The 27,177-nt window shown below is 46.5% G+C and overlaps 1 protein-coding gene across 1 annotated transcript in view; it reads left to right on the forward strand.

Annotated features, from left to right (window-relative positions):
* Positions 1–1,313: 1,313 nt before the first annotated feature.
* Positions 1,314–27,177, forward strand: part of CAMKV (CaM kinase like vesicle associated) — a 66,365-nt gene continuing 40,501 nt past the window's right edge. The window contains exon 1 of the mRNA XM_083429480.1: positions 1,314–1,621. The gene's annotated coding sequence lies outside the window, so the exon portion shown is untranslated. The remainder of the gene's footprint in view (positions 1,622–27,177) is intronic.

Raw genomic sequence — 27,177 nt, forward strand, 5'->3', positions numbered from 1 at the left:
TTTACACAGGAAGCCACCTCGTACCAAGAAAACAGTCCATCACCATCAGTAGGCATTGTCTACACCCAGGATGGGAACCTGTGGCCCTATGGAAGACATTGGACTCCAACTCTCATCAGCCCTGGCCACATTGGCCCATGGTCAGGGATGATGGGAGCTGTAGTCTAGCAGGTTCCCTGTTCCAAGAATGCACTGACTAGCAGTAGCTCTCCAGGGTTTCGGATAGGGTTCTTTCCCAGCCCAACATGGAAAAGCCAGGAACTGAACCTGGGTTATATATTTTTCTGCAACACTCACACTGTGTTTGACTGCTCAACTGCAGCCCTACTGCACATGAAGTGAATCCCATGATCTTCTAGCCAAGCATAGTGTATCAGGTCACTGCAGTGTTGTGAACTGCATGCACTGAGCATCCACATGTCCAGGATATCGACCACAATACTGTTGGCATGGGCAAGGAAGACATGATATGGGAGGAAAGCTCTTGCCCATCAATGAATCTCTTTTCCTTGCATTCGCCTCTCTTTTACACCTTCTCTGTCTACATAAATCAGTTAAAAAGAAAGCAATTTACTGTTATTCTGGGATAATTCCTGTAGGGCGTGATTTCAGGTATCGTATCGTAATCAAACTTGTCATGCCCATGGGACCTCTTCTTCTTGGAGCCTGCGATGTGTATTGCAGAGGACTCAGGGAAGGTATGACTTTAGACAGCTAGCCTGCCAACTGTCAATCAGCGAGACAAATGCTTATTCTCCAGCCTCCCTTAGGTACAACAATTACATCTTTTGCAACAAGAATGCTGTTTCGCAACCATATCCAAAAATAGTTCTTTCACCATTAAGCCTAATGTGCCACCGATGATTCTTTTCCTGTTATATGTGTCTCTGTTTTGCTATTTGGTTGATGACGGGGTTCAATCCCGATGTAATGAACATGCAACGAATCCCAGCGCTGCGTGACAAAAGTGTACGATACTAGCATATTCTATCGCTCTGGGGGTGCTACAAATGTCGTATATTATATAGGTTAAACTACGGGGAAAACATGAAATACGTCACTGTAATGAACAGAGTTTCATGGAAAGGCTTTTCTCTTGGGACAAATTAGACTGGTCAGGAATATGACGCGCGTCTTCCTAGTTTCCCCTCTCTAAACCAGCCCTGGAGATTATTTTGTCCCGGACCTGGAGAAGGTAACCGGGGCAGGGCCCAGGATCAATTGTTAAAAGTAGTGGGAGGGGCGTAAAGTTTCCGGGTGACGTCAGCCGCCCGTGGCCCCACCCTTCCTGGGCGGGCCCTTGTCAGTTTCATCCTTTGTAACTTTCCCACTTGGAACTCAACTGAGATGCTCAACTTGCGAGGAGCCGCGGAGCACCGAGCGCTCTCGGCTCCATCTTCAGTCGACGGGATCCTACGGCGGATTCGGACGCCACATCTCGCCTTGCAGCCCTGCAGCCACCCTCGCCCCGGGAAGAGCCGGGCGGGCTACTGAGGAGGGCCGATCACCACGGGGAGGGCGAGAAGTCCCCGTTGCGAGAAATAGGGCAGCTCCCCCCGCCGCCACCACCGGAACGCTTCCCACCCCTCTGATCCCTTCCAGCGGCAGAGCAGATTTGCAGGTGGGTCTTGGCGCGGCGCGGGGCCCCCATGGCTTGCTGCAGTGAGGCGAGGGGAGGAGGGCCCCTGCTGGAGCCTTGGCGCCGGAGACGGCTGGGAAGACACCCGGGCATGTGCCTTAAGAAGCTCGGTCGGCAAGCTTTCCCTCTCGGGGTTCTGAGGCTGCGGCTGTAAGGGGGAAAGCTTGCGCGTTGGGAAGTAGCCGCCTGTCCCGCCGCGGAGCTTGGGGAGAAAGTGGCTTCCCTGCGGCGATCCAACCTGTGGGGTCGACCGGGCTGCGCGCGAACGCTCCCCTTCGTTGCCGCCGTGAATTGCTCGGAGTGTTTCTGCGCTGCACCTTCACTTCGGCAAAGTGACTCCGAGCTGAGTAATTGCGGATCTTCATTCCCGCACCCACCCACCCACTCGCGCTGTCTTGATTTCCCCAGCCCGTGCAGGGAGCGCGCGCACACATTCAAATATTAATTGGAGGGGGGTCCGCGCGCGAAAAGGGGGTTCAGAGTGAGACGGGAGCGGTGGAGTCAGGAGACTGGCGGAGGGTTAAGAAAAGGAGCAAGCTCAGACCCCACGTGGAAGTCGATCTGCAGCTGCTGCAAAAGGAACTGGCGTCTGCACCCTTTGCTGCTCGGTGCGCGCGCCCACCCTCTCCCGCGGCGATCGGGGATTCTCGCTTGGGCCCGGGGCAGAAAGAGGCACGTCGCCCCCTGTGGGGCGGGAGGTGCCGTCGTCGTCTGCGCGCTTCTCATGGGAGATACTCGGCGAGGCTGGCTTCCCAGCCTTGCGCAGAGAGCGATGGAGGCGCGGCGCGGGGTAGGGGCAGCTCGGATTCGGGCTGGCCACGCGGCAGATGCGCGCGGGCGGGGGGGGGGTCTGCTTCCGAGTCAGGCGTCCCCTCCTCCCACTGAGACTCTTTAGGGGTCCTTCTCGCCTTCCCTTACTCCCGTGACAGAGAGAGGAGGCAAAGCTTCCTCGGCTTCACTTTCCCCAGCAATCCATGCGCGCGCGCGGGGCTGGTGGAAGCAACGTACAGGTTGCAGCTATGCGCTTGCAAGTTTCGTGCCTCGAGAAAGGTTGGCGCTGCTGGCTAGTCCGGATGGGACAATCTGCGGAAGCCCAACTGGAGCTGGTGGCATTAGCCGGCATTAGCAACTGTAATTCCACACGCACACATCAACTCTTTCTCGCTGCCGCCCGCTCCCCCTCTCCCCGGGCAGATTCTGCTATTTTGATTTCCTTTTCCCCGCCCATCAACTCGCTCTCTCGCGCTTATTTCCATGACAACAGCGAATGTCACAACTAAAAGATTCTGTCTTAATTGCAGGTTGGAGAGTGCGGGGGGGGGGTGTTGTTTTGAGAACAGGAGTTTTTATGCTTCGATTCAGATCCAGGCGAAAGATGCCTCTAAAAAGGGAACGATCTCCATAGACTAGAGGATCTGCGCTCAGACGGTGCTTGGGGAGGAGGCACCTTGTAAGTTTAGCGGTTCTGTTTTGGCGCCCGGGTGGAGATGCTGCCCGCCTCCCCTGGCCTTGTGGGTGGGAAGCTCGACCTGCGTTTTCTCGCATGTGTGTTCCTCGGGCTACGGCGTGTCCCTCGCTTTCTTGTCCTTCGTTACAGAAACTCCCGGGGTTGGAGTGCGCAGCGCCACCAGCGTTCACTGTGGTTCGCAGAAGAGCGCCCGCGGGGCTGCGTTAGCAAATGGAACTCATCCGCAAGGAAGGAGGCGCGCTCAACTCCTTTGCCCTGGCTGTGGGTTTCTCTGTGTCTTTTTAATCACCCGATAAGCTGAGATTCGAAGGGGTGGCTGCTGAGGCTTTTAAATACCCCCAATATGTTCTCATATCCAGTTAACATTATTAAGATCCGTACAGAACTTAGAGTTCATTTCTAATAACAGAGTAGCCTTTTTGACTAGGGCTCCAGAACACGGATAAAACAACTCACCAAGAAAACCTCTTCTATAGATATATATTTGGAGTGGGGTGTAAATATCATCTGGCATTGTTTTGGACCAGCTCTGTAAATCTCTGCTTTTCACAACCATAAACATTGTGACTAGCCAAAATAAAAGATCCCGATTTTTTATTTTGTTTTTTTGTTTTAAACCCTCAAACTGTGATGCCTGTATTGGGATATATTAAATTCATTCGCAGTCAGTTAAAACCCGTATAATCCCAGTGTAGGGTGGGAAGTATTTCAGAGGCCTCCTGCTTATATGGGCTTTTTCAGAGCCCTGTTGCCATATCCTAAAATCACATCCGCCTTAAACATACTGGATTACTTGATGTAGAACACCATGTCAAACTAGGGATACAAGAGGGGCTAATTAATACATGCCGAAGAGGGTGGATCTCACTTCATATGCCTGTTGGCACCCTGAAAGAGGAAACTATGCCATCTGAAACAGAAGATCCCTTTGCTGCCAATTCGTATTGGATTCCTTTCCTACCTTTGCCATATTAGCATCATTTGACTGAGCTAGGGATATTGGAGTTGCAGAAGAAGACTCCTTCCACCTCTGTGCCTCCCCAAATGCTCAGGGACTCTGAGCAAACCTTGTAAACAAAAGTAAGAGAACTCCGTTTGGGCTCACCCCTAAGCTTTGGGTCCAGCAGCTGCAAGCGCCATGCACTGTTTTCGTTATCAGTAGCAGTGTGAACCAATTAAAGGATTTTTAGTTGATTGATCATCTGCCTCTTTAATTAGCAGCTAGTTATAATGTGATTGAGTTTTCATATTAAAAAACATCATTAATAGGTGCCAAAGAGCTACCACTTGTTCTTAAAAAGATTGTCTTTAATATTTTTCACTTGTGACTCTTAAAGGTATTAACGGGATGAGATGACTTACAGTTACCGGTACAAACTAGAACCAAAATATTCTCAAAAGTGGACAAGTGTGCCATTAACCTGAAGTCGCCTGATTAAAAATTACACTCTCTGGTTACAATTGGCTCCTGGAAGCTTTAGATAATTGGTCTACTTATTAAAGCATGTGGCCCACAGAGCTACCAATGAGCCCCTTCTGATTCCTCCCTGTGGAGCCCTGTGGCCTATGCTCATTGCTGGTCATTCCCAGAACTATGTTGGATTTGCTGCCTTCACAGTGATTGTGTGCCCCAAAAGACATTTCAGCTCAGAATTCCTTAAACCAAAAGGATATATAGTGGTTTTTTTAAGTAAACACTTTAATGGATCATCTATTAAGGCCTGAGCTTAGAAAACAAAACAAAAAATGGCTGCACAGATGCACTTTTAAAATGTAATATGTGGAGTCCAATCCTATGCATGCTTACTCAGAAGTTAGCCCCAGTGTCGTTTGTGTGGTTCACTCTCTGAGAGGTGTGCATAGGAGTGCAGCTTTAAGAATTAGTTGTGCAACAGTAGCACCTTCCTGCGACCATGAATGTGGATCTTACTGAAAAATCTGCCACATGGGTGCAGACTCATAACATACATAACCGGTACATCCTCCCCACAGAATGTCCTTTGAGGTATATTTTATAAATGCTGGAAAGTTTCCGGAAGCCAAACCTTTCTTTGGCTTTCTGCTTCAGGACATCAGCTCCTTCTCCCTTACATTCTGAAAAGGAAAGAGGGCTCACCTAGTCTTACTCAAGTTAATTGAAAGTTGGGTGCAAATGAACACAAGTGCATCCGGGCTCAAGATAAGAGAGAATGCTATGTTGGATGGAAATCAGCTTTTAAAAAAAGTACAATGTTAGTCATGGCACCTTGTAAACAGAGAGAGATGGGGAACCCTTGAGCCAGCAAGTGCCGTTGCAGCAGATACACACACAATTCCTGGAATGATCTGCACGTTGCCCTTTCAGCTATCATCTATGACTTGGCAGAGCTAGAATTCCCCAAACCCACCTCCCAGCCTATCAACTCAAATCCAAACAGACATGTGGAAAAACATGTCATCTTTCAAAATTGACATGTGTTTTATAAAGATTTGTGAACTGGAATGGGCAAGTCACCTGGTGGTGTGTGCCTTTTCTGCAAAATCTGCCTGGATCCTTCATGTTGTGCTTTCACATGCATTTCTTCATTAAGGGATTAAGCATTGCTATGAGCCACAGTGACTGCGTACTACTATCCAGTATTGGAGGTAGAATGCTTTTGAATTCCAGTTGTTGAAGAGCACAAGTGGGAAGAGTGGTGTTGCACTCATGTCCTGGTTTGCAGGCTTTTTGTAGGCAATTGGTTGGCCACGCTGGAAAGCAGGTTCCTGAACAAGATTGGCTTTGGGGTCTGATCCCACAGGGATCTTTTTGTGTTCTTATGATTCCATAAGATTGGTCCCTAGTTCCATAGGTTTGGCTGCACTTTTTTTTTTAATTCATGAGCTTTCTGATAAAGCCCTTTCCTCCATCATCCTGCATTGTGAATGACAGTTGAGTTGTATTCATGCAGATGGATTGTGCAGTTGGCACATAAAATGGCTTCAATCACATGTGCAGATCAACTGATCTCCTCCTGTAATGGAGGGTGAGGGGAGGACCTGTTCTGCCCCTCATTTATTTTAAAGCCCGAACCTGTAGCTCAGCTTCACAAACCTTGGTGTATTTTGCTTTCATGGCCCTGGGGTGCCTTCTTTCCCCCAAGGCGCTTAAGATAAATACTGCATACGGAGCTCTTGACGTATTTCACAGACAGAGTTCACTGTTGAGATGAAAAGCCTTCAGCTCAGGAATAGATTCAGGATGGAGACGGTCTTTCTTCCAGCAGTTGAAAGAGGTTTGAAATCAAGGTGGCTGCTTTCGGTGGGTACATTTCATCCCACTTCTGCAGCCACTAAAGAGATTTTGCAAGTTCCTGTATTGTTTTGTTTTTTTTTTAAACCCAACCAGAATTCAGGGTGAGTCAAAAGAAACGTGTGGGCAGCGCTTGCCATGGGAAGTGATGCCTCTCTCAAACCCATGCAAAATACTCTTTTAAAACGATTCCTTTTCTCCAACCTCAGTTGGTTAGAAGCGGCTGTTGGCATCCCTTTGGGGTAGAGAGATGCACAGGTAGGGAGATATATTTGCTCCACGTAGCTGCCAGCAGATTGACTTACGTGGGGAAACAATCCTTGCATTTACTTGGTTCTTTTCCTAAGTGTCTGGGAACACAAGAACATAGGAAGCATCACAAAAAGTCAAACCAATGGTCTCTTGAGATCTGTCGTGTCTATACTGGCAAGAGGCTCTCATATTGTTAAGGCCCATCTATAAACAGCACAGTTTCCAGAAGATGTGTGAAAGAAGACAAGGATGGTTCCTTGCAAAACTCTACAGGTAGAGAGTTCCAACTCATCCTCAAGGGCTTGAGAAACACCAGAAGTGCTCCATCAGAGGATCTCAGTGGCAGAGGTGGAGCATAAGGAATCTGATGGTGCTTAAGGTAATGTTGGGTCCAAGCTGTTTAGGGCTTTGTAAATTAACACAAGGACCTTAAACCTGGCATGATAGCAAATCAGCAAGCGGTGCATATCTCTTGGCAGAATAGCATGCTCTTGTGAGCAGTCTGGCAGCTGCATCCTGCACTAGCTGCAGCTTCTGGACCCCATACAAGGGCATCCCCATATAAAGCGCATTACAGGAGTCCAGTCTTGAGGTCGCCAATGTATGGACCACTGTCGTCGGATTATTGCCCACCTCATCATTTCCCATTTAATGGAGAATCAAAGCCTTCAAGGAGAAGCAGAGGAAAGCCATCTTGGCGCCCAATCTGTGAACAGTTAATGTTGTGGGTCTGTTTAGATACTGCCAAGTCTGTGTGCTATCTCGGCACCTGGTGTGAAAACCACCAGCTCAGCCTGGCCTTGCTGGCATGCTTGAATTCCTGACAGAGATAGGTCTTTGCCTAGGCAGGGGGAGAGCAAGGCAGAAGGCTTTGAAAAGACGTGGCTTGCAGAAGATACAGATATACATGTCAGTAATCTGCATATCTGTCTGCTTGCCTGTTCTGTTATTAAGATGTTGGGAAAGGGTTAATTAATTAATTATATATGCTTCAACTTTGATCCACCCTGGTTTATTAATATGCAAGGAAACATATGGTAAAGGGCTAAGGAGAACAGCCCATTTTTAATTGTCTAGGCAATTGCTCTTTATTTATATAGTCAGCCCACTTGAGAGGATCCCTATGAAGCCCTGAGAATTTGGAATTTAGTAATGCTGTTGGCTTCCCTCCTCCTGGGGCAGTGGTTCTCAAGCTTTTTTCTCTGGGCTGCATTTTCAGAATAAAAATTTGCTTGCACCTCTCACTTAATTTTTTATTGATAAGAAATACATTGGAAAGCAAAAAGTAACAACTCCTCGCAGTGCTTGATTTATAACATAGAACACAACTACTTTATAATGCGATCATGGGACATGCAGAAAGTATAAAAACAATGCAGCTACATTAGATCATGAATCATTCCCAGTGAGAGGTGTGAGCTTGCTTTTGCCGGGTAATCTCATTTATATTAGGTCTAATTTGAGACAAACAAACTCTTGTCTCCTCATCAACACAAAGAAGCTCTTTTCTCTTTTCTGATCTTTCATATTTGTCACAATTGAAAATCCCTGTTCAGAACAATATGTCATGGAGAACTGTAGAAGAATAGCCAATGTGCTTGAAGAGAGGTGTGGACATATTTAAAATTATTTTGAGACTATACTATACTGACATGTTGAAATGTTTCTTTGATTGTCCTTGAATCTTACTGCCACACTTGCCATCTTCTCCTGCCACACCAATGTGGCGTGCCACACCGTTTGTGAACCACTGTTCTAGGGGAAAGCCATCACTCAGGGAGGGGGGCTGGGCCTCTGACACTTCACAATGAAACCTTTTGCTCCTATCTCTGAAACTGCAGTTTAACATTGGAACGGAACCTTAGATAAACAAAGTTCCCACTTAGGCTCAGCTCTACTAGGACATCAGGTGGCAGATTTTTGGGGCACCGGTACAGAAAAGCAAAATGTCAATCAATAACTTAGTTTGATATATTTCCCAAAATGGGATCACCACTTGGATTTTCTGCCAGGCAGCAAAATGTCTCTAGTTATGATGACCAGCAGCAAGCATGTTATATATTTGATGCCTGCAGAGCCTCTGTCTTCATAAAGTCTATAGAAGTGGATTGTGCCTTTTCTTCTCACCCAATCCTGGCAACAAACAATGTAAGACTTAATCCACAGGATGACTCCTGCATGGAATGTGATGAGTGCATAAAGGTGACCATGTTTTGTTTGGAAAATTCCAGTGGGGTAGCGATATGACTTTTGTTACAACAAAAACAAATGCCTTGTTAGATAAGGTGTCACAAGAGGAAATGTTTATTTTAGCTGAATGGATAATTCACAAATCACAAGCATAATTCACAAGTGGACTTTATGTCCGTGGATTTCAGGATGCAGGCTGGAGCGCTTATGGTAGTTCAAGATCAAAAAGGTCTATTTGATTGCTCACCTCCCTATAAAAAATTATTTCCTGTGATACAGGATTCACACTTGTTCAAGGCAGGTGCTCTGGGTCTGGGAATTCTGGCTGCAGTGACTCATTACAACTTGTTAAAAGAGGTCCAAAGGGAAGCCAAATTTGAAATCTAAGGGCATGCAGCTATTTGAAATGAAACAGTCAAACTTAAAGTGGCTTCTCTCTTGGGTACAGATAATTTATAAACATGGCTGAAGATCAAATGTGCCAGCCGGCATCTGATCTGATCTTAAGGAAAATATCCCCCTAAGAACTCCTTCATGAAGCACTCAGCCATTTAAATTCAATCAAAGTCAATATATTGGCATAATGAGTAGTACAAATGTTGGCAAAGTGTGACAGAATGCTACATTCGTCCCCCAAAAAAACCTGCGATGGGGAAACACGAAGTAGATAGGAACAACCTATACGCAACAGATCTAAAGCCTTTTGCTGTGACCAGAATCTTTTGTGTGTGATTTAGGGAGGGTGGGCTCATTTATTCCACTTTGTATCTTGTTTCGCTGATATACTCAACTCATTCTTGGAAAACTGATTCCATTTTAGGACTTTTATGTTCAGACTATAAATGTCAATTGCTTTGTTCAAGCTCATTTGTTCTCCTGAGGTACGTGATTCAGTTATGACTCGCATTACAAAGTATACTAGGTTGCCTGCCTGCTACCTATGTTTTGCTTTTGTACACTGCTCTGTTTTAAAAAAAGGTTTTCATGTTCTTCCCTGAAGATAGACTGATTTATTTTCAAGTTAATTGAGAGCCCATGTGATAACTCAATTAAAGAGTGTTACAGGTTTAAATCCCTGCTCAGCCATGAAGTTCACTGGGCAACCTGGGGCTAGTCACTATGGTTGCTCTACATACTTAAACATACTTATATGTCAGGGCTTTTTTCAAATAAACATGAAAACCAGTTTGATGGGGCTGGGGGTGTTTCAGAGTCTCTGTGCAACCTTAGCTCCTCGGAGAAGGAGTGGAAGATGGATGCTTATTCTGAATAATTACTAGTGTTTTCTCAAACTGGGATGGCGGGACATTTTCCCAGGGCTCAGGTTCAAGTGGAAGAGCGGGCAAAGGCCAGGCCTAAATGGTACCATCACTCCATGACATTTGGAGTTTTCACGCCATGACTTTACTTGTCTGTAATGTGCATATCATGTGCGGGTGGTGTGTTGAGTCTCCCGCTTTCCAGCTCAGCATGGCATGGCATGCTGTTCTAATTGTGTGGGAAGTGAAACATCACGTGGCACATGGCATGGAAGGAATTTTTATTTGTCTGCCAGAGCGGTTTGTGCAGTGGCCAGAAGGCCAAGCTTATGAAAACAGTCTAGCCTTCTTGTTACCTATCATGGTCTGTAAAAGCGCTTGCACAAAGGGAGGGAGCCCAAGGTCTGCCTGTGCAAGGTAGCTATATTAATTAAGGGAAGAGCATATGGAAACAATTGGCAACCTTTCAATGCTTCCTTTCTCTCTTGGTATATGATTCTTACACACACACACACACACACACCACAGTAGACTACTATGTAGCAGAGATGGAGAGCCTGTGGCCTCCAGATGTTGTACTCCAACACCTGCATCCCTAACACCAGGCCATGCTGGATGGGCCTGATTGAAGTTGGGAGCCCAGCAATATCTGAACGGCCATGGGTTCCCCATTCCTGATGCAGAGCAAACACCACACTTGTCAACATTACACTCCAGTTTCTAAACTGGCACTTAGCAATGCGGTAAGTGTAACATTTAGACCTAGCTGAAGAACAGGTAGTATCTGGAGGATTGAGGGAACACAGTCAGGGCGTACTGTTCTTGCTTCCTCTCTGGCACAGCTGTTAGGCGCCGGGATCACTTGCTAAGCAGCTGCTGCCAATTCCATCCTTTTCCCCAATCCTTGTATGTGGCAGTCATGCAGAAGGCGGTGGAAGGAATGGCAAAGCCCAGAGAGAATTCTCTCAGCAACCATGAGAGCTAGGTGGGGGTAGGTGTGCCTCTTGCAGTTATTAATATTGCACATTTGGAGCAATAGGATGAATAAAAACGACTCTTCTTGGAATAAAAATTGCCCAGACCAAAAATATGGTTCCAAAGCTTTAATAACAGAACTTTCTTCAAAACAGACTTACAATAATAGTGATATGTTCAAATAGTTGCAAAAAATATGTGCTTGTCCAAACAAATGTACATCTTCTTAGAAATGTAAAATTACTCCAAACAGAACTGAAATCAAAGTTATTTCTCTCCATGCAGCCTGCATTCCAGCCTGAGGCTGTTCTCTCCAGGAGAGAATCATCAGAGCAAGGTGGCTTGAGAACAAAGACAACTCCCACAAAATGGAGATTTGCAACTGAATACCCCTCCCATGTAATCTAAGTTAAACAGCACATGAGAGAGTAGCAGAGATACATTCTCAGTTAATTATCAGCCTGTTTGGTGCTCAGAGAGCTTCACTGGAAATTTCCATGCTCCTTTTAGCAATACACATACAGAGCTATTTTCCATTTACAATTAAACAATTACGCTTAACAGTGCCCCCCACAGTTTGAGTTTCGAAACAGCAGCCACAAATCTCCAGTGTGTGTGGTTACTAATTACACAGTACTTGTTAAAAGCCTGTCCTCTGATGAAGTTCTCTGCTAATTCAGTAACTCTGTTAATGACTCATTTTTGTCTCCCCAAACCTGATGCCCTCCAGGTGTTTTGGACTACAACTTCCATCGGCCTCGGTTGACTGGGTCTGATGGGAGTTGTAGTCAAAAACAGCTGGAGGGCACCTGGTTGAGGTACACTGGCCTATAGTGTGGTGCCAAAATAACTTGAACCAGTCCATTGCTAGAGCAGTGGTAATTCTCCTTCTTGTATGTAATCATCTCTCCCCACATTGCCCTGATGACTCTCAGTGTTCCTGCTGCCTTTTCTCAGCATGTTCTCTTGCTGCTAAGCCCAGGAGAACAGTAACGGAAGGCAGTGTTTGAAGTAAGAACAAGCTGCTGATTTATAAAACAGCATCTTTCTGCTACTCCTCTCCTTAGTACTGCCTAGCATCCAACTTGGTGGTGTGTTTTTTCCCCCTGTTGGCGCGCCTATGATTGATGTTAGCAATGCCATTAGATTCGGTACAGGCTATTTTGGAGGGGTTCGTGTGTGTTCTGTCTCTGCCTCTTGCTATTTCCCTCTGAACTCTCAGAGCAAAGTTAAGACAGCAGCATGTGGATGGGATACCAGCAAGGAGCATCTGTTCAAAGAAACACAGTGAGGAAATTCCAGCATGGGGTCAGTGCTGGGGCCCCAAGCCTCTCTCTCCTCACCCCCTCACACCCCCCCCCCCCGCCTTCACTGATATGCCAAATTCATTGTTTACACTCACCTGCATACACAGAGTAGTAGTGTACGCAATGTATGCCTTCCCACGTGAGCAGATTTTAGGGCAATAAATGCACATTTGTTTCTCACTTCTTACTCATCGGCCCAAAAAGTTAGTCACTCTCAAGGATATTTATTATTATTATTAATAATAATAATAATAATAATAATAGATATTTTCTTTTCATAGCACTATAATGGCAATATTTTGCAGCAAGGGGAGATGTCATCCTGTAGAAAAATCGCTTTTGTATACTCGTTGGAGGTTTTATGAGATAAAGGTTTTGCTTTTATCTGAATTCACATTGTGGAATGTACAGAGTTAACTGTCTATATGCTACCTTTACTTGCTCCTAGGAGATGTAAGAGGTAAAAAGTTTCCACAATAGGGCTGCAGTTGGCTGGACTGTGAGTTACATTCTGTCAAAGCAAGCACTGAGTTAAGAGTGGCCAGGGTCATTAGCTAGAGGAAGAACTTAGTATCTCAGAATTATCTTTTTAACGTTAAAGCAACCTGGTAGAGTGAACAGTCTGATTTATAGTAAGAGCAGCCAAGTTAAGTTTATTCTATATTAAATTTAAAGCTAAGCATGACCGCCCATTTTTAATTATTTGTTGATCAAAGACAAAAGACATCTTACGTACATTGTTTTACTTGGAAGTGGTGCCTGCACTATTTTGTACCGTGCTTTGCCACAGCTATTAGCGGGTGAATAGAGGTTTATAATTAACTTGCAATTTAAATATATGGTGGCAGTGAGGAGACAGGGTCGAACAAATAAGTAAAGGGGAGTAAGAGCTGAAGTGGAGTGGGATAACAGGAGTTAATCCTTGACAGTTTGGTGGCAGCAAACTGGGATTATAGTAAGAGTAGCTATAATAATCTTTTAACAAGTGGTGGCATCACTGTGGGATAATAGAGGAATCCTTTACAGATTCTTCCTGGAGCTGTTGCATTCATTGCTGCTGCGATGGCTGTGCTGGACCACATATGTTTGGTGGTTTATTTGGGAGGGGAGGGTAAGATAGGGGGGCCTAACTGTAGCATAGGCCCCCTACAGAGTCTGTTGTTGCATCTGCACATAATAGAATATTTAGAGGGTAGTGCCAGGATCACTAAAATGGTACCCATGGATGCAGATGTGGCCATGGAAGCTTTCCTTGATGCCCGCAGGGTCCCCTTTCCCCCCTGAAATTAGACATGAAAGAAGCACTGTATTATAGCCAATATACTTGCTGGCAGTCTGTGCTTGGTTGCTGGTGTATGTGGTGCCCACGATAGTTTCTTTGATTTGCAAATCTGCACAGGGTAGAGGATGTTGGCATTAAAGCAGTGAACACTGCAACCCAGTGCATTTCTGCTCAGCGCTACGTCCCACTGTATTAAATGGAGCTTGCTCCCAGGCAAGTGAGGAATAGGACTACAGTCTTAGCAAAGGTACAATACAAAAAGTTAGCTGCCATTTGGAGTACAATCAGAGCCAGCCCTCCCTTGAGGCGGGATGAAGCAACCGCCTCAGGTGGTGGAAATGCAAGAGGCAGCGCCCCGCCCGCCCCACTGCCTCTGGAGGAGCAACCCAGGTAAGGGAGGCTGAGGCTGAGTAGCACAGCATTCTGCCACCCAGCTTTGCCACCGGTCTCCCCCCACCCCTAGGGGCAGAGAGGCACTGGCGGCAAAGCTCTGGAGAATGCCTCCCCTCTCGCTGAGCTGCCGAGGCAGGAGGCAGTCTGCCACCCATCTTTGCTGCTGGGCAGGAAGGGAGATTCTGCCAAAGTTTCCACGCTCAGCGGCAAGGCTCTGCAAGGACTTTTCCTTGAGGGAGAGCCCTTGCAGAGCATCCCACAAGCACACTATTGCGGGGGTGCTTTGCCTCAGGTGCCAAAACATCTCAGGCCACCCCTGAATGCGGTTGGGCTGATCATTTTAAAGAAAGAGCCTTAGCGTTGAATGTTTTTTTCATCCTTTCCCATTCATTTGTGTCTGAAATCCACCAGGTAGAGAGTGTGCCTTTCTCTTACATCCTCATGCTGTTTAATCTCCCAGACTGACTGTAAAACTGAAAGATTGGACGCTGTTTTCCTGTCATGTGGTGAGAAGGGTCTCCATCTTGTTGTGTTGCTAGCAAGAAGGCATGGATGTTCTTACAGGCGGCTTGGAAATGGTTTTAGACAAAATCATTTCCATGTCTCTGAATACCAGTGGCTTAGGTGCCACAACACAGACCCGTGAACCAAATTTGCATGAAATTTGCATATGCTAATTTATATCTATGAATGCCTCTGAGAAATTGAGACGGTGGGTGCCACAAGCCCTGATCTAAAGTTTGACATGGGGGAAACAGACAAAGGAGAGGAAAATGGAGGGAGGGATAAACAGCCAGTGAATATGCCGCTATTTCCATTTACGAGTGCTTAGGCTTTGTTACAGTAAGAGTTGCTGTAGAGAGCATAGGAATGAGTGGCGTTGGGTCAAAAGCTGCATGGACAAGGTGGTTGTGGAGGAGGGGGCATCTACAGTTGTTCTGGCAAGCTGCTCAAGGGACACCGAAGGTGAAAGGGGGGGTGTTTGAGGGAGAGGGCAACCAAAGAGAAAAATTGCATCATCTGAAACAGGGATTCCCAAACTTGGGTCTCCAGTTGCTTTTGGACTACAATTCCCATCATCCCTGACCACTGGTCCTGCTAGCTAGGGATGATGGGAGTTGTAGTCCAACAACAGCTGGAAACCCAAGTTTGAGGAAACTCTGATCTAAAAGCAGAGGATACAGATTTGAAGAATGCAAACTTAGAACTAATTAGTTAAATTTAAATAGAGATACATCTCACTTAGCCTAATGAGGAAGACTGTGACCAGGTGACTGTGTGCCCACTCAGCCTGCTCCCCTGGTGCTAGTGCTGATGGGGAACTTCAAGATCCTCCTGCTCTCCCTTCTTCTTTAACTGGGAAGACCCAGTTTTCTGAGTGCATGTTCTGGAAGTTGGGCAATAGGGGCAGTACAGGATTCCTTCTGGTGTACCGACCTCCCCGCTGCACCAAGGATTCCCTGCCCGAGCTGCTTCAGGTCGTGGCGGATGTCCTCCTGGAGACACCTAGCTTGGTTGTCCTAGGGGATTTTAATATCCATGCCGACACGACCTTACAAGGGGCCGCTCGGGACTTCGTGGAAAGCATGGCCTCCATGGGGCTGTCCCTGAATAGGTTTGGCCCAACCCATAGCCGCGGACATGCCTTGGACCTGGTGTTTACCTCAACGGATGTTGGTGATCTGACACTAAGTAAAAGCGAAACAAAAGAAGTGCCATGGTCAGACCACTTCCTGGTGCAACTTGACTTCTCCGCAACCCTTCCCCTCTGCAGGGAGGTGGGACCAATTCGGATGGTCCGCCCCCGCCACTTAATGGATCCAAATGGTTTCCAGAGAGTGGTAGGGGATGCTTTATCCCATGTTGATGGCCTTTCAGCCGATTCCCTGGTGGCCCGCTGGAATGCGGAGTTAACCAGGGCTATTGACTGTTTGGCTCCGAAGCGCCCTCTCCGATTGCATGGAGCCCGGACAGCCCCGTGGTTTTCCACGGATCTGAGGGCAATGAAACAATCGTTGAGACGGCTAGAGCGCCGGTGGCGGAGGACCCATTCTGAAGCTGACCGGACACAGGTTAGAGCTCAATGTCGAGCCTACCAAGTGGCAGTAGCGACGGCGAAGAAGACTTTCTTCACCGCCTCTATTGCATCTGCAGAAAACAGCAGCAGGAGACTTTTTCAGGTGGTCCGCAATCTAGCGGAACCACCTGCTACATCGGGGCCCAGTACGGGCCACATGATCTCCTGCAATGATTTTGCAAAGTTTTTTGCAGATAAAGTCGCTCAGATTCGGGAAGAGGTCGATGCCACCGTGGGAGCAGGGCCGGGGCGGGAGAGTGCTAGAGTCCTGTCTAGTCAAATTGCATGGGATCAATTCCAATCTGTTACCTCCGAGGATGTGGACAGGCTGCTTGGACGAGTGAAACCAACCACCTGTCTCCTTGATCCTTGCCCATCCTGGCTTATAAAAGCTAGCTGGGAAGGGCTGGGCAATGGGCTTCGTGGGGTGGTGAATGCTTCCCTCCGTGAGGGAGTCTTCCCAGACCCGCTGAAAGAGGCGGTTATTAAACCACTTCTTAAAAAACCATCTTTAGATGCGGCCACGATGGCCAACTATCGCCCAGTCTCAAATCTTCCATTCTTGGGCAAGGTGATTGAGCGAGTGGTGGCTGAACAACTCCAGGCACGCCTGGAAGAAGCGGACCATTTGGATCCCTTCCAGTCGGGATTCAGGCCTCATCACGGGACTGAAACTGCCTTGGTCGCACTGGTTGATGATCTCCGGCGGGCTAGGGACAAAGGTGAGAGCTGTTTCCTAGTTCTGCTGGATCTCTCAGCGGCGTTTGATACCATCGACCATAACATCCTTCTGGACCGTCTTGAGGGGCTGGGAGCTGGGGGTACTGTCATACAGTGGTTCCGCTCCTTCCTCCTGGGCCGTGTTCAGAAAGTTGTGGTGGGGGATGAGTGTTCAGACCCCTGGGCTCTCACTTGTGGGGTGCCTCAGGGTTCTGTCCTCTCCCCCATGCTTTTTAACATCTATATGCAGCCGCTGGGAGAGATCATCAGGAGGTTTGGGCTGGGTGTTCATCAGTATGCAGATGATACCCAGCTCTACCTCTCTTTCAAATCAGAACCAGTGAAGGCGGTGACGGTCCTGTGTGAGTGTCTGGAGGCGGTTGGAGGATGGATGGCGGCAAACAGATTGAGATTGAATCCTGACAAGACAGAAGTACTGTTTCTGGGGGACAGGAGGCGGGCAGGTGTGGAGGATTCCCTGGTCCTGAATGGGGTAACTGTGCCCCTGAAGGACCAGGTGCGCAGCCTGGGAGTCATTTTGGACTCACAGCTGTCCATGGAGGCACAGGTTAAATCCGTGTCCAGGGCAGCTGTGTACCAGCTCCATCTGGTACGTAGGCTGAGACCCTATCTGCCCACGGACTGCCTTGCCAGAGTGGTGCATGCTCTGGTTATCTCCCGCTTGGACTACTGCAATGCGCTCTACGTGGGGCTACCTTTGAAGGTGACCCGGAAACTACAACTAATCCAGAATGCAGCGGCCAGACTGGTGACTGGGAGCAGCCGCCGAGACCATATAACACCGGTCTTGAAAGATCTACATTGGCTCCCAGTACGTTTCCGAGCACAATTCAAAGTGTTGGTGCTGACCTTTAAAGCCCTAAACGGCCTCGGTCCAGTATACCTGAAGGAGCGTCTCCACCCCCATCGCTCTACCCGGACACTGAGGTCCAGCACCGAGAGCCTTCTGGCGGTTCCCTCACTGCGAGAAGCCAAGTTACAGGGAACCAGGCAGAGGGCCTTCTCGGTAGTGGCGCCCTCCCTGTGGAACGCCCTCCCACCAGATGTCAAAGAGAACAACAGCTACCAGACTTTTAGAAGACATCTGAAGGCAGCCCTGTTTAGGGAAGCTTTTAATGTTTGATGTATCACAGTATTTTAATATTCTTTTGGAAGCCGCCCAGAGTGGCTGGGGAGACCCAGCCAGATGGGCGGGGTATAAATAATAAATTATTATTATTATTATTATTATTAAGGTGGACTTGAACTGGACAGCCCTTCAAATGGAGGACTCGCTACTGTAAAGTAGGGTATGTGGCCACCTTATGCGGGTGATGAAGCAGAGGAGCAAACGCTATAAGAGCAGCCAGGTGATGGAGGAGCAAGGGAGGTATTTCAAGGTAAAGCTGAGGAGCTCAGACTGGGTCCAGGTAGCCTGAAGAGGGATGTCACAATCTTCAGTAGATAGTCCTATGATCTCATCTGGGCTACAGCAAGACTTCTCCTCTATAAATATTTAGATTAGACTTCCACCGCCACCGATCATTTTTACAGCTCTGTCCCTCGATTTATCAGTGTCTTTCAGGAGAGGCAAGGCAGCATCGCAGCCCAGCTTCCCTGGTGAAATAGCTGTAGAGCTGTGTACAGCAGGGCTGATGCTTCACACTTTCATGATGGAATGCTTCCGCGTTAGCAAAATGACACAGGCTGTTATTTTTCTTTTTTCAGCTATATTTCATCCCTGGAAATGCAAGCAGTGGGGTTTTTTTTCTTTTAAAGGATTCTAAGCAGTGCTGGGAAATTTTTAGCGCAGCAGCAGCAGCAGCTGGGGATGGAGCAGGGAGTGGGTGGACCCTGACTGAAGCGGCAGAATCCAGACTTCCAAAGAAAACCAGACAAAGATGGGGCTTATTCACTCTTTCTCTGGTTGCACTGCTTCCCCCCCCCCCCCAGGAAAACGCTCTTTAGAGCTCAGTCGGAGCAAACAGCAATTCCAGTTTTCTCTGGATTGACATTTGCTCCCGTTTAGAGCTAAAGAAAAAGTTTTTCCTGGGAAAGGAGCAGGGAATTAGGGAAACTACTCGGATCCGTGCTTTCTAGGCACAGGATAAGCAGAAGTATTGGCGAGCCCATAGATGGATGAAGTACCTAACTGAGCAATCCTGACTATGTGAATTGAAAGCAAATCATGCTTTAGGGCAATGGAAGACTGATTTCGGTCTTGCAATCTATCGTTTTACTGTTCCAGTGGTTCAACAATTGTCTTGGGCCAGATTCAATGAAATACAGTGGTACCTCGGGTTACATACGCTTCAGGTTACATACGCTTCAGGTTACAGACTCCGCTAACCCAGAAATAGTACCTCGGGTTAAGAACTTTGCTTCAGGATGAGAACAGAAATCGTGCTCCAGTGGTGCGGCAGCAGCAGGAGGCCCCATTAGCTAAAGTGGTGCTTCAGGTTAAGAACAGTTTCAGGTTAAGAACGGACCTCTGGAACGAATTAAGTACTTAACCTGAGGTACCACTGTAGTTGAGCCAGTAAGAGCCAGTACAATGCATCCTCCTAGAGCAGTGGGTCTTTCCCCCTCACCCCAATGTGTCCTCTCCCCAAATTGGTTCTGGGCTATTGGGATAACCCCTAGAGCAGCATGGAGGGGGAGGAGAGGGGACATAATTCCATCAGCAGAAGCAGAAATGCGCTAACAGAGAGGTTGGCCTAGTGCAAGAGTGAATTCTACCCCTTTAAATTTACAAAGCTAGAGTGTGTTCTCCAGATCAGGACCAAGCCAAGGCAGTTTGTTGCCTGAGACGAAAGACAAGATGGCACTCCTGACCGCTGCCATGCACACACAGTCTAGATGGACCTGCTCTGCCTAATGCTGAGCTGCCCCTGCTCCAGATCTCCTAAAAGTAAACTAAGTCTTAACAATTGATCCTTAATTGATCCTGATGATGCACTCTTGCTTAACAATCTTACTGAATTGGACAAATGTTCACCATATCCAACATCTTTTGGAATCCACAGGATGTGAACCTTCTTAGCCCTGTGTCATTTTTGCTGTTATTCATCAATCCTCCCATTTTGTACCATTGTCTGCCACACCCACTTGCTAAGTCTTGTTTCAAACAGAATGGTGAAATACTGAGGATAGATGGTGTGTGTGTGTGTGTGTGAGAGAGAGAGAGAGAGAGAGAGAGAGAGAGAGAGAGAGAAAGTTGCTTATATAGGCAAAGTAGCTCTTCAAACATCAAACATACCCCTGGGCTTTTATACTGGCCATTACAGAAGTGCACAAATTACCCCTACATATTGACAGTCTTTTTCAATACAGTCGTACCTCAGAAGTCGAACACCTTGCGAGTCTAATGTTTTGGCTCCCAAACGCCGCAAACCTGGAGATGAGTGTTCCGTTTTGCAAATATTTTTTGGAACCCGAACATCTGATGTGGCTTCCGATTGGCTGCAGGAGCTTCCTGCAGCCAATCGGAAGCCACAACATGGTTTCCAAACATTTTAGAAGTCAAACGGACTTCTGGAATGGATTCCATTTGACTTCCAAGGTATAACTGTATACCTCAGAGTAGGCTTGCCCCTCTCCCCCAAAATAAGGGCCATAAGCAGGCGTCCAGTCCAGATAAGATGGAAGTGCTGTTCATAGTGGTTTGTTTGCCCAGGGGAGTGGTCCTACACTAGACAAAATTGCACCCCCCTGAAGGAGCAGGTTTGCAGCTTAGGAGTTCTCCTTGATCCATCTTTCTTGTTAGAGCTACAAGTTGTTTCTGTGGCATGAAGTGCCTCTTACCAGTTTAGGTGTGCCAGGTTTGACCCTACCTGGACAGAGTTAGCCATGTACCATTATTCATGCTTTGATAACTCCGGGTTACACTCCTATAATGCACTATACTTGGGGGCTGCCTCTGAACTATGCTTTCTGCTGCAGAATGCAGCTACTAGATTGCTGACTGGATATTATAATCATAATATTATAATATTATGCCTGTGCTATGCCAACTGCACTGGCTCACACTCATTTCAGTTCAAAATGCTCTTTTTTCTTTTTCTTTTTTCCTTTTGAAGCTCCTCATGGCTTCAGATCATCAGTCTCTATATTTGCCTTCCTATGGAGGCCCTTCTGTGAATGCTCTCGCCATCAAAGGTGAGTTGGGGGGATACCAGAGAGCCTTCTAAGTGGTGGTGCCCCAGTTCTGGAATATTCTTTCCAGAAGGTTTGTCTGGCACTTTTTTGTCATTTTCACTTTCTTGGTGTTTTCAGATGTGGGGGGTTTTCCTTTATTTTAGAATACAGCTCATTGTTTTACGCTGCTTTTATAAGGTTGTAGCTTATAAAAACCGCCCTGGGAATGCAATTGAAGGATGGTATAAATATAAGAAAGGACTAAGTAATAAATACACACAACCCCCGAGTGATTCTTCTGGCAGCCTTTCTAGATCACTTCTCATCTCTTTTGGCCTTTTGAATACACTTGTATTTCTGCTAGTCCCTGTGCCTTCACATTTGGTCTTTGGCACAAATTGAATTAGTATGCCTCTCATGCCTGCTTCCCCATCCTTAATGAAGATGTTAATGGGGCTGGAGCTGAACCCTGATCTCTGCTAAAGTTCTTTTTCTTTAGTCTTATGCATCAATGCTTAGCATTATCCTGTAACCTTGAGGCTGTCCCTGGAGTCATGTCTGAGTTCAATGGAAGCAGAAAGCATTAACCTCTCATCAGAAACGAGTGTAGATAACATGCTGCATCTGGAGGAAACCCTATTCAAGCCAACACAATCAAATTCTGCAAGTGAGGCTCCCTTCAGATGCACTCAAAATGCTGTAATAAAATTCCGGTCTATTAAACCATCCTGCTTCTACTTGGCCACTAATTCTGTAATTACAGAAAAATAAAAGCTGTCAAATTCCCTGGCAAGATTTATTCCTGGTAATCTCCTTGTGCAAGTTTTGGCTTACGGTTCCATTATTCTCTAATAGCTCAGAGTCATTCTCTCCCCCCCCCCATGTGCTTTCGGTAGGGTTGCTACATTAGATTTGCAGGGCATCAAATGGTCAAGGGTCAGTGTGCTTGAAAATCAATACCATATTTACTTAGATCTGATCCCTGAATAGGTCTTACTGAAAAAGTGTGTTCCTGGGAGGCGGGGTGGGGGGTGGGACACAACCTTTCTTGAATAATACAATGTCGGGGTGGAGAACCTCCAGGCTGCAGTCCAAATCCAGACAGCTGGACCTCAGAATTTGAACAATTAAAATCTCTCTAAAATCATGCCCTCCCGTGATGAAGTGAACCATAAGATTGTACCCTAAGTCTGTATAAAGCCTAAACAGGTCCCTTTTGCCCTCTGGGTCCACTTCTACCTACTGGAGATGTTTTGGTCACATTCATAACAGCCTCTCAAATGGAATTTACACCTTTCGTATGATGTCAAAACAACCCACCTTATATTTCTTCAGATGTTCCCATTTACGCGCCCACAATTATTTACATATTTGCATTTATGGGAGATTTTATTCCTCTCCCCCCCCCCAAAAGCTGGATGCTTTCCTCTTATGCCTTACCTTCTAGTTGTTCTGTTACAAAATCTATTTTGCTCTGGACTCCATGGGATCTCATCGGGATATATCAGAAAGTTTGAATGAGAATTTTGGGATCATAGAATATATGCCAGGTATAGAGGAACAGAGGTAGCAGCTCCTCATCCAATTACGGTAACTTTTTTTCTTTATGGTAAATATTGCTAAAACAGAAAAGGGTGTTGGGATTTACTTGTGGACGTGTCTCTTGACCCAAATCTAGAAAACAGTTAATTGTAATCGAGTTCTGCTAAAATCAATAAAAAATATATAGTTGAGTGAGAAATCAATTCATTTCAACCATCATTACATGCAGTTGGCTTTCTATGGGTTGAGCTTATGTGCCTTTTTCTACTAGGCTCAGAAAGTGAGGTAATTATAGTCAGAAAGTCTCCCTTTTTTGTGTACTCTAATATTATCTTGATCCCCCTCTGTTTTGACTAAATGCAACTATTGTTTATGCCCACTTCAGAATCAAAGCTGTCGGTGGAACAAAGATCACCGAGCAACCATAAAGTGTGCAGTTCAAGGGTTTATCTGTTGAGCCTACCGTAATCTGTGTAGCCCCACTTTGTGTTCCATTTCTTGGTTATGCTAGAGCAGGCATAGCCAAACTTGGCCCTCTGGCTGTTTGGGGGACTACAACTCCCATCATCCCTAGCAAACAGGACCAGTGGTCAGGGATGATGGGAACTGTAGTCCCAAAACAGCTGGAGGGCCAAGTTTGGCCATGCCTGCCCTAGAGTATAACCAAGAGATGTAGCCTAAGGATTGGCTCTTGTGGTAATTCAAGTCTCTGCACGAAAAGACAAGAGGAGAGGAGAATTATCTGGTCCGCTGATCACAGGCATCTTGCTTAGTCCAGCTGCAGTTCCCATTTGGGTTGTAGTGGTCACCACTTGAGATCATAATGCTGCTGCAGGTATGACCAAGCCCATCAGCTGTCTGTCTTGATGCTTCTTCCCTAAAAGCTCCAAACGAAGCCTGTAGCATATTTTTAGTTTCTTTCTGAGACCAACATCTTGCCAATTACTTTCAGGGATTCTTCAGATTTGGAGGGCTATCTAGACCATTACTACAGCACACAATTATTACTAGGAGTCATAAGTCATTATTGTATTTATTCTTTCTTTTCCTAGTAAATGCCTGGCTCTCTCCATTAAAAAACGAAAACAAGCCTTTCTCCCTGACCTTCATGTAACAACATTAATGCATTCCGCTAACATTAGCTTCTCTCTGCTGGAGATGCCACAGGCTTTACTTGCTTCTGACTTCCCATCTCACATACTGGTGTCACTTTCTAACCCTGGCTGTGTTCTCAGCCCCCATGTAACCATACAATCTGTCTCTCTTGGTCCCCCCCCCCCCCTTTGGAAAAATCTGAGCTTAGCTGCACTGTAATGAGGCTCCTCTCTAGAATGAACAGACTGCAGTTTAGCACTTCCTCCCACTGTTCTTTTTATTCACACGGTTTATTCTCAAAGCTTTCCAAAATTCCGGCTCCCTTACAGATTTGCTTTGTGCAACAGCTCTGCGGGGCCTCTAGCGAAGCTGAGCTTCGTGTCCTTGCTCAAGAGGAGACACCATTTCTTCCCTCTCGGACATTATGCCGTCCGTGCCTGTGCTCTCTCATCTTAATCCTGCCCAACAAGCAAAAATAAAGGAGGCAGTTAAGCATGTTGCTGCAGAATAGGCTGGCCAAATGGGAAGATGAACAGGGCTTCTGTACTATTAATAGTGGCATGGGAAAGGGAATTTCAGCAGGTGCAGCTTATCATGCAAGAGGGAGAAAAGCAATTGGAATGTTCTCTTCTGCTCAGCTATTTATGGTACGTGTGTCTTAGCCTCCTTCACATCTGGTCAACCTACTACTTAGCAGGAAGAGAGAACAAAAGTGCCAAATTGTTCACTTCCAGATGTTGGCCAAGGGTGGCTAAGTATGCAGTGCTAACACCCATGACAACAATCTATCCATCTTATGAATTTTGTTTGTTCCAGAAAGACACATCCATCCCCATGTTTTTTGGGGTGGAAGAAAGCATAGGTAGACAAATTGACAGAAACAGTCCACACTTGGACAATGTCTAAGACCACCCAAAAATTTACAAAACAGGGGCAAGCTTTTGAGTTCTACAGAACTCTTCGTCATCAGGCAAAGATGTTACACAACACAGGAAGTAAGAGGATGAACGTTCAGGGTTTATTTACAAGAAGCCAAACATCACATAATTAAGCTGGATGTTATGGCCATAAGGCCAGCTTTTAGGCTTGGTTCCTACATGCAGATTTCAAACTGACTAAGTATCTGCTAAGTTCTACAAGTATGAGGATTCTGGAAGCAAGAAGCAATGGCTGTTCCCCACAGTGAAAGGTCAGCTGCTACCCAGATCCATCCCACGCTGTTCGCATAGTTCTCCTGATGCCCTTTTGCCCTTCCTACATCTCCCTGTTTTCTCTTGAGGCTTAGTGTCTAAGCCTTGCCCCTGCTTGTTCCCCAGCTACGTTGCTGTTCCATGATGGCACTTGCAGGCTTTCCTGACTCAGCTGTCACTGTCCTGCAGTCCTGCTTTATAGCTGGCTGTCTTCTTTGCAATGTGATATGGTGCGCTAGCACTTTTTGCCTGGGCGGTGTTGTCAACTGGACACATGACGCGAATGAATCAGCAAGACGGTTTACCCGTTGTGACCTCTAGTATTCTTGGCACACAGCCCAAGATACTTCACACCTCCTTTTGGACTTCAGAGCTTCCCACAGTACTAGGTTCTAGGTCAGATCCTAGTGGTGGGCATTGCAGCCACAGTGTAGAAGAGAGGGGGTTATTTTTTGTTGGCAATAGAAACCAGCAGGCAGCAAGTCCCCAGCCTCACTTATCTGAGAGAAAGAGAGAGCCAGAGAACCTGATGTGCTTTCTTTTGAATTCTGATCTAAAACGCACCTGGCATGAACTTCTGTGAACTTGTCAGGCAGGGGAGGTGTGTTTTTATTGCTTCATAGAGAATTTCTGGAACTGATCATTTCAGCATGAGTATCTGCTGTGGCCACTGTGCACCCTCTTCCAAAAACTTAAGCATATGAACTGGACTTTATCTAGTCTGTGCGTTGGGAGCACACCACAAAATGAAAACTACCTTCACAGATTTTCTAGCGGTTGTGGTTATATGGAAAGCTACTGAAAATGCATCTTCAAGCTATTGTAGACAGTTTGTGATAGAAGCAAAGGCCCACAAACCAGATTGGGGGGTGGTCTGGATGGGACAATGGGGCTTGATTTTGAGTTAGAGTGTCCCCTGCCAACATTCACCACACATATATGTACAGCAAATGATAAGAGTTATTCACTAAGTAATGATAAGGAGGAAGTGAGAAAACTTTAGTATTTTTCAAGACCGACTCTATGCCATCATCCAATCTAATGAAAGTACTGTTAAGATGCAGGTTCAGCAGGGATTTCTATGCAATGGGATGTGACCCACTAGGCTTGGTCTTTACCTGTGTATGGCTTAGAGGGCATCCCATTTTTCACCATATCCTAGCTGCACCTGAGACTGGAATTTAAGAAATCAGTGTCAATTGCAATATGCTGTGAAAGAATCACAATCTACCCCAGCTAGGAGACCACTTATAATCCTTCTGTTTGTGTCAAGGGATAGAGCCAAAATTTATCAGCCCTAGGCAGTATGGAAGAGCCCTTTCTGAGCTTTCAATCCAGGCTCTTCCTTGGCCTGTTTTTTTTCTTTTCTTTCAATGCTGTATTGATATTCACCACCACCAAACCATCCAAACCATCTGTCTGTAGCTGAGTTGCTGGTCAATAAAATAGCAAAATTCCACCTTAATTAAGAGAGCGTGTGAGCATTTACCTTAACTAACTGAGCCTTGGTAAGCAGAGTAGAAAAGCAACCCTAAGTATACTTAGAAGTCTTCTGTATCTGTAGCAGCACCGCATGGTAAGTTTTTAAAATGGGATATTGCACATCAGGCTGTAGGAGAGGGGCTGCGTTTAGAATGTTCTCCTTACTCCCCTTCCCAGAACCCCCCTCCCCCCCCACACCACCTTGCATGTAGAAAACTAGTGTGTCAGGGAATGAAGGTCTCAGCCTTGCCTTCTTCCTGACATTTTAATGTGTGCAAGGTGGCTCCGCCAGCTCAGAATTCAGCACTATGTGTAACCACACCTTCCACTCTCTCACACACTTGTGGGCTGAAGTGGCAAGGAGCAAGGGGCAAGGCAAGTGCTGTCAGGAGATTCTCCAGCTTTACTGACTGCTGGAACAAGGCTAATGTCTGAAGTGTCCCACGGCTGTGACATGGACTAGGGGAGCACTCAATCTGCTGCCACTGCATGGTGTGTTTGGGAGGCGAAAGAGAGAGACCACTCAGCAAGAAGAAGCAAGGTCTCAGAGCGAGATCTGTTTACTACAGTCACCAGGTCAGCATGGGAGGCTGAGCAGCTAATTCTAACTTCCTTGCCTCTTTATTAGCCCCATAAACTAGCCAAGCATTTCATTAAGGGGAAGGAAACAGTAGGCTATGCATGCCGAGATGGTTGTGCAACAACACCTGAGGGATGCATAACAACGGGCTGCTTTTCAGGAAGGCTTGTGTATCTGTCAGGAACTCAGGGCTGGACTAGCTGAACCAGCACATTTCTTGCCCTCAGATGGAGTGGGGAGGCTTAGAACGCAAGAAACAGCCTTTTACTGTGTCAAACCACCAGACCATGCACCTCAGTATTATATACACTAGGGGTA

The sequence above is a fragment of the Podarcis tiliguerta genome (genome assembly GCF_965153285.1).
Source record: "Podarcis tiliguerta genome assembly, chromosome: 2".
NCBI lineage: Eukaryota > Metazoa > Chordata > Lepidosauria > Squamata > Lacertidae > Podarcis > Podarcis tiliguerta.